The following is a 9,070-nucleotide window of genomic DNA, read 5'->3' as shown; positions in this document are numbered from 1 at the left end:
AAAAACAAAGGGAAACGCACTGTTTATTTTGTGAACAACCACTCCGAAACTACATATTCTTCTAAATTTAATTATTTGCAAAATAGCATGATTGAAGACAGTTTTTTTTTTTTTTTAAACACATTCAAACCAGTCTTTCTTTGTGGATACATTCTTGTACATTTATGAGAATTAAGGACTTCTCCAAGGTCATGCAGTTTCCAATGTCATCAGCTCATAACCTCAGCTCACACAGGAAGGAAGATAGAAGTTGCTCCTCCATGTGAGTTCCTATCCTGACAACAATTTGTAGTAGACTCTGGAAATTACATCAGTGCTTGAGTACCACCAGAACACTTTAGGACTTAACACCATCAACCAGGCTCCTAGGGATTACTTGAAAGACTTAAAGCAACTTCAAAAATATTAACTTAAACCAAGCTCTACAGAAGGTCAAGCTGGCAGTTTTAGATTAACTCATTCCTTCCTTCCTTCATTCACTCACGTATTTCCCCCTCTATACACACAAATCTTTCATTTCAGCAAAAGGATAAAGCCTCTAGATTTTTTTTTGTTTGTTTTTTAATTGAAAGATAATTGCTTTACAGTGTTGTGTTGGTTTCTACCAAACATCAACATGAAAAACCTCTGGTTTTAATGCAGCACCCCATCTTTGTAAAATAAAGTTAGTCATACTATATTCCTTAAGAATTATTTGTGGACTCTGCCCATTTCATATACACTTTTTCCCCCAGTGTTCATTGAAAGTTAGAGAAAATGGCTTAAGTCAAAAAGAAAAGCCATAACGTTAGTATCTCAGGAAAATACTATTGATTAAAGAGCAACTTTCAAATGGTGTGCATTTTTATTATTGGTAAAACATTTAGAAAACATATTTCAAAACACTTACAGTAGGGTTATGGTGGGCATACAAGTACCATCACCGTGTGAGCTTAATTTTCAGAATCAAAGCTCCAGTGAGTAGCAGTTATGAGTCCTAACACAGATTACAGGATGTCACTGAGGTGGCAGAAGGAGGGACAGCCAGCTATGCTAACAGGGCACTATAGATACATACAGAGGAGACAATCAGCTGCCACTGGCAAAGGCTTTGACGTAAGTGACTTAACAAGCATTATGAAAATTGCCTCTGGCAGCCACGAGTCAGCACGGGTGAAGCTTGTAAACATAGTGAGGACAACAAGGTGGGGGCAGGTAATTGCCCCAAAGAAGAACTCACCTTCTTAAGATCGATTCCCTGAAGCACTTGGCTTTAGAAGGAAAAAACTCTCTGCTTTCTGGTTAGGCTGGTTCACAATTGTTTTTTGCATGTTTCTCTATCTAACTTTATTTAATACATGATTTTCCATCTTGCTTCACACAAAAACCCCATTCCTAAAGCATGCTCCATATAAGTGCAGTTGCCCAGAGGAGCAGCCAGTAATGCTGAAATCATCTGTAATGCAAAGGAAGAGGGCTTGTGGAATTGGAGAGCCTGGCTGCAGCAGCTCCACATGCTTCCCTCTTGTAGAGGGAAACATGTTGGCATTGCGCACCGATAGGCCAGAGTTCAAGTGCTGTTATGAGTCACATTTCACAGCCCTTGGCTACTGCAGAGTGTTTCAGAGGCAAACACCTCATCAGCCTTGTAGACTTGGACAAACAAGCCTCTTGAGAATCATGAGTGATCTTTATTCTCTCTTCTGAATAGGTGCCTGCTCTGTCATTGTTTCAATGTGGACTCTGAAAAACAGTTCTAAAAACAAAAACACAGAAACTCAAGCAGGTTAGACTTGCTGGTCAGTGAAATTGCAAGAGTTCAAGAGGGAAGACAATTGATTTGAAGTTAACAGAAAGTTGGGGTCATCCTGTTTCCTCTTCTGCTTTACCAATTTGACTGTGATAGAAAAGAACACCTGGTCCCCAGACACCCTTGACTATGAATGCATGGAAATCCAAGTTGGCTGTCATCTCCTTTGTGACCATCAACCCCATGATGTGAACTAGGGCTCCATATTTTAGTGAGGTCAATTTTTCTGCACCTTTACCTGAGAACCTAACTCCTGATTCCAGAAATTGTAGCTTCCACAGAAATGTATTGGGAATTTGAAATATAAGCTATCGGTGGCAAAAGAAAGGGGGGTGGGCATGATCCCATGTTAATGCAACAAGAATCTGCTTCTTTGAAAAGGTCAATCAAGTCAGACATGCAGAAGGCATGATGTACAGTGATGGAGGAAAGCACATCTTAATTCAAGCAGTTCTTTTGTTTTAGTTGCACTGGGTCTTCATTGCTACATGTGAGCTTTTCTCTCATTACAATGAGTAGGGGCTACGCTTTGTTGTGGTGTGCGGGCTTCTCATTGCAGTGGCTTCTCTCTTGTTGTGGCTCCCAGGCTCTAGAGCACAGGCTCAGAAGTTGTAGCACATGGACTTAGCTGCTCTGCAGCATGTGGAATCTTCCTGGACCAGGGATTGAACCCACGTCCCCTGCATCAGCAGGTAGATTCTTGTCCACTGTGTCACCAGGGAAGTCTCAAGTGAGTTCTTTTAGTATCTTCTTGACTATAAAAATATGCTTAATACTATTTACTACAATTTTTAGAGGAATAAAAATTGACTCACATAATATGAACTGTGTGTATGTTAGTGATTCAGTTTTGTCCAACTCCTTGCAACCCCATGTACTGTAGCCCATCAGGCTCCTCTGTCCATGGAGTTCTCCAGGAAAGAAAATTGGAGTGGGTTGCCATTCCCTTCTTTAGGGGATCTTCCTGATCCAAGGATCGAATCCAGGTCTCATGCATTCCAGGCAACTTCTTTACCGTCTGAGCCACCAGGTTTCATGATTAGAGCTATGAAAAAATGTTTTTCTCTTACTCTTTATCAATGGTCAAAAACAACTATTGCCTTCATCTCCGTCTTATGAATGTGACCTGATCAAACAATGGTTTGGTCACTGCTACTGTTTTACCTAATTTTAAACTTTTAAGAAGCTATGCTGTCATATCAGTTGAATCCCCAGCTTCAATACTCTCCTGTATATATTCGGATATAGTCTTTAAAACCCCCTTGGCTACTGAAGACTAAAGAGCATACATCTTTGCCTTTGTCTTTCTTCCAAAACTTAGAGTGGTTTATCCAGTCTCTTCACCACCTTTTTCAGAATGTGAGCAATGATGACACAGGAATATTGTGTGTATTGTCACATAGATGCTGCATTAGCTTGCTGGGGCTGCTGTGACAAAGTACCACCAAGTGGGTGACTTAAACAAGAACAATTTATTGTCTCACAGTTCTGGAGGCTAGAAGTCCAAGACCAAGGTGTTGGGAGGGTTGGTTCTTCTGAAGGCTGTGAAAGAGGATCTGTTCATGGCCCCCACCTAACCTCTGGTGTTGTTCATTTGCTAAGTCATGTCTGACACTTTGTGACTCCATGGACTACAGCATGCTAGGCATCTCTGTCCTTCACTATCTCCCAGAGTTTGCTCAAACTCATATCTGTCTTCTGGTGTTGTGCTGGCAGGCAAGTTTTGGTATTCTTTGGTTTGTAGATGTTTCACCCCAACCTCTGCCTTTGTGGTCACATGGAGTTCTCCCTGTGCCCATATCTATATCTGTGTCCAAATTCCCTCTTTGGATTAGGAACCAGCTTAATGACCTAATCTTAACTTGATCATCTGAAAAGACCCTATGCCTGAATGAGGTCATTTTCATAGGTACTAGGAATTAGGGCTTGAATTGGAAAGGCACAATTCAACCCATAACGGATGCTGAATAAACATCTGTTGAGCTGAAATTAATTGTCCTCTATAAATTGCAAACCTCTACCCAAACCTATTTCCACAGTTTATTGTGATCCACAAAGTCAAAGGCTTTGGCATAGTCAATAAAGCAGAAATAGATGTTTTTCTGGAACTCTCTTGCTTTTTCCATGATCCAGCGGATGTTGGCAATTTGATCTCTGGTTCCTCTGCCTTTTCTAAAACCAGCTTGAACATCTGGAAGTTCACGGTTCACGTACTGCTAAAGCCTTACTAGCGTGTGAGATAAGTGCAATTATGTGGTAGTTTGAGCATTCTTTGGCACTGCCTTTCTTTGGGATTGGAATGAAAACTGACCTTTTCCAGTCCTGTGGCCACTGCTGAGTTTTCCAAATGTGCTGGCATATTGAGTGCAGCACTTTCACAGCATCATCTTTCAGGATTTGAAATAGCTCAACTGGAATTCCATCACCTCCACTAGCTTTGTTCATAGTGATGCTTTCTAAGGCCCACTTGACTTCACATTCCAGGATGTCTGGCTCTAGGTGAGTGATCACACCATCGTGATTATCTTGGTCATGAAGCTCTTTTTTGTACAGTTCTTCTGTGTATTCCTGCCACCTCTTCTTAATATCTACTGCTTCTGTTAGGTCCATACCATTTCTGTCCTTTATCGAGCCCATCTGTGCATGAATAAACGGTGGAAAATTCTTCAAGAGATGGGAATACCAGACCACCTGACCTGCCTCTTGAGAAACCTGTATGCAGGTCAGGAAGCAACAGTTACAATTGGACATGGAACAACAGACTGGTTCCAAATAGGAAAAGGAGTACGTCAAGGCTGTATATTGTCACCCTGCTTATTTAACTTATATGCAGAGTACATCATGAGAAACGCTGGGCTGGAAGAAGCACAAGCTGGAATCAAGATTGCCGGGAGAAATATCAATGACCTCAGATATGCAGATGACACCTTTATGGCAGAAAGTGAAGAGGAACGAAAAAGCCTCTTAATGAAAGTGAAAGTGAAGAGTGAAAAAGTTGGCTTAAAGCTCAACATTCAGAAAACTAAGATCATGGCATCTGGTCCCATCACTTCATGGCAAATAGATGGGGAAACAGTGGAAACAGTGTCAGACTTTATTTTTTGGGGCTCCAAAATCACTGCAGATGGTGACTGCAGCCATGAAATTAAAAGACACTTACTCCTTGGAAGGAAAGTTGTGACCAACCTAGATAGCATATTCAAAAGCAGAGACATTACTTTGCCAGCAAAGGTCCGTCTAGTCGAGGCTATGGTGTTTCCAGTGGTCATGTATGGATGTGAGAGTTGGACTGTGAAGAAAGCTGAGCACCGAAGAACTGATGCTTTTGAACTGTGGTGTTGGAGAAGACTCTTGAGAGTCCCTTGGACTGCAAGGAGATCCAACCAGTCCATTCTGAAGGAGATCAGCCTTGGGATTTCTTTGGAAGGAATGATACTAATGCTGAAACTCCAGTACTTTGACCACCTCATGTGAAGAGTTGACTCATTGGCAAAGACTCTGATGCTGGGAGGGATTGGGGGCAGGAGGAGAAGAGGACGACAGAGGATGAGATGGCTAGATGGCATCACTAACTCGATGGACGTGAGTCTTGAGTGAACTCCGGGAGTTGGTGATGGACAGAGAGGCCTGGCGTGCTGCAATTCATGGGGTCGCAAAGAGTCGGACATGACTGAGCGACTGAACTGAACCCAAACCTGTAAGACAGACAAAGCAGAACATGTTTGTCCGTCCAAAAGAGGGCACAGTAAATGTAGGCAGCAAACATTTCATTCACCAGATACTCTGAGTGGGTTCAGGAAAAATGTTTTTGTAACTGGACAATTAATAAATCAAAATGTTTGGCCACAGATGTTTTAAAGCTATAGCCGGTACTGTACATTCTGATGAGTAAATTGACTCCATCTATAAGTCAAGCTGGCTTTTTTTCTGATTTGCGTTTTGACCTAGACAAGTCATCTAGGTTGACCCTCCTGTGGTGGCATTTCCCACAACCTGCTGTTAAAGCAGCTGTTCCCTCTCAGAATCACCCCCACCCTGTAAACCCTCAGCAACTGAATTTGCAAGTTAGCTAAGTAGAGAGCTGAATGGAGTAGAAGCTTGGTGGCTGAATCACAATTCAAGACAGGTTTGCCCTTAGTAAGTTAATTTTAAGTGTGAAGAATTGATTTATATCCCCAATTAATGGAGTATACTTTGACCTCAAAGTTTTCATAGCCTTTTCTAGACACTATAGATTACTCATTTAGTGCATTTTCCTGTATCAATTATGCATTCTCTTTAATATCCTTTTTTTCCCCCATGAAATGCAAAAGCAGAAAGTTCTTGGGCACAAGAAATTCTCTAATAACTAACAATAGATGAGAACCAAGACTTTGTTCATAACAGAGGTCATCTGCTTTTGTTTCCAAATTAACTTGTTTACAGCATGGGTGTAGTGTTTCTATTCAGTTTACCCCAGTACCAAGCTCTGCTTGGATGGAGTGGCATAGGGCAGCAAGTTGTAAAAACAAAGTCATGAAACACTCCCATGTTTGCATTCTAGGTTCAAATATCCATGGGGAATTCTCAATACCTGTTCTTATTGTACAAAGATGTTTCAGACTTTTGGGATCTCTTCAGAAGGAGCAGAAGAGGGAATATGGATGGTAACTAATATTTGTTAAAAATGAACCATGCTTTAGGAACTGTTAGATGTACACATATATTAGCTCTAATTCAAACCAATTCTGTAGGAAAGGTATTATTATCCCCACATGCCAGAAGAGGAAACAGAGACTCAGAAAAGTTAAATGGCTTTCCCAAGAACACAGCTGGAAAGAAGTAGAACTAGGATTCTATTCTAGACACCAAAGTTTACTCTCTTTCTCTTTTGTCATAAACATTAATATTTTTCACTTAATCAGCTACATAAAAGCTAAACCCAACACCCACTCTCATTATATTCATGAGAAAAGCTTATTACAGTCACTGGTAATTGCTCTTATTGTTTGCAAAAATTATATGAAACTATTGTTTCTATTTCTGTTTAGGTTAATAATCTGTAGATATCTGAGTCACTTGTAAGAAATCCTGGATCTTTAGGTTAATAATATGTAGATATCTGAGTCACTTGTAAGAAATCCTGGCTCTAACAGGATAGGGAAAGAATGTCATTTTACATGTCATCTTTTGAAAATAAAAAATTATACGTAAATCCATACTTAATTGTATTCAGCAGAAAACACTAAGAATTTACAGCTTGCAACAGAGGTCAGCAAACTATCACCTGTGGGCCAAATCCAGCCTGCTGCCTGTTTTTACACAACCCAAGAGCTAAAAATGTTTTTTACATTTTTGAAAGCTTAAAAGTCATAAATCAAAATAAGAAGACTATTTTGTGAGAACTATATGAAATTCAAATTCCGGTGTCCATAAATAAGGGGTGTTTGTTGTTGTGTTGTTGTTGTTTGGAACACTGCATCATCATTCATTTATGTACTGCCTGTGGCTTTGAGCAGAGTTGAGTATCTGTGACAATAGTTTTGGCCTGCAAAGCCAAAAATTTACTACCTGGCCCCTTACAGAAAAAGCTTGGCAAACCCAATTATACCAGTCACTGTGGAAGGATCTATTACTGTGACCAGATGATACACAGACTCTGCTCTTCAGGAAAGTACAATATAGGAAAGGAATAGGATGTGTGCAAGTATTCTGAGGACAGTTTAAGCAAGATCAGTGTCGTAAGAGATGTTCAAGTTCAGTGAATATTCAAAGTAGGGGAAGATATAAAAAGGCATGGAGATGGAGGCTTGTGGTCTATCTTGTATCCTCATCCTACTTTATATAATAACTAAAAATCAGGGTTAGTACACATTGGGCCCTTTTTCTGTCTTTACTCTGCCTCAAACATGCACACACACACATACATACACATGAGAGATCACAAAAGGCATTTTTTCAGGGGTGACCTTATTTTCAACATTCTATTTTTATCCCAAAATATATCAATTGCACCAAAGTCATGTATATGAAACTCTCATATACTGTCCATGAATTTTAGAGCTCAAAAGAATTTAGACACTATATAATCCAATGCTTTCACTCTATGGATGAAAATACTGAACCCTGAAAGGTAAAGATAATTCCCAAGTTCAAACAACTAGTCAATGACTGAGCTAACAGTAGAGGCAGGGAAAGGACCTATAATAGAATACCTTCTTCCATTTGCATTTTCTAATTTAACTTTCACAATAGCCCTTCAAGGTGGATATTATCTCCATTTTCAAAAAAAAAACACTCTGAAGCTTAAAGAAAGTAAAGAAAACTTACCCAGAGTCTCACAGATACTTTTTATAGAAGCTAGAAACTAAAACTTAGACTCCAAATCCTGATTCTTCTACTTTAGATTCTTCTACTTTAGAATCTTCTAGAGGTCTTTAGTAGAAATATTTTTATCCTAGTGCACATGAATCACCTACTTCCAAAAATAAGGTTATCCAGCTTCAAAGTCATATATTGCCCAGAAAAAATTGGTTTTCTTTTCCATGCCTCTTACCCTGAGCATAGTTTTGGCAAACTTCATAAAATAACAGTGGTCAGTTACAGATTTGCCTTATGTCACTCTTGCCTACGATTAAATTGGTCACGGTAAACATCTAGACGGAGAAGGCAATGGCACCCTACTCTAGTACTCTTGCCTGGACAAGCCCATGGAGAGGAGCCTGGCAGGCTGCAGTCCATGTGGTCGCTAAGAGTCAGACACGACTGAGCGACTTCACTTTCACTTTTCACTTTCATGCATTGGAGAAGGCAATGGCGATCCACTCCGGTGTTCTTGCCTGGAGAATCCCAGGGACTGGGGAGCCTGGTGGACGGCCGTCTATGGGGTCTCACAGAGCCGGATATGACTGAAGCGACTTAGCAGCAGCAGCAGCAGCAGCAAACATCTAGAAATGTTGACTCCCTTTCAGAAGGACACGAGGTAAAAATCTGGCAGTAATACATTACTTCCTTTCCTACATTAGGCACACACTAGGCCAAACCAATGAAGCATTTACTTTCATCACAAAATTCAGGCATACATGTTAATCTGGTCCTTAGTACTTAAACTCTTGACCATTTATTAGTTTTACAATGCGGTTATATAGTAATATATCCATTTAAACACACACACATGTTCTCTCTATAACTTTTATCCTTCAAAGGTCCTGTACTCATACCTGTAAAGGATATATCAGAGATTGGCTAGATGTTCACCCTGGACCCATTTCTTCTCCTGCCTATCCTTATGACTAGACTACA

The sequence above is a fragment of the Bos mutus genome, chromosome 8 (genome assembly GCF_027580195.1).
Source record: "Bos mutus isolate GX-2022 chromosome 8, NWIPB_WYAK_1.1, whole genome shotgun sequence".
Lineage (NCBI taxonomy): Eukaryota > Metazoa > Chordata > Mammalia > Artiodactyla > Bovidae > Bos > Bos mutus.
Note: the sequence above shows the minus strand (reverse complement) of the source record.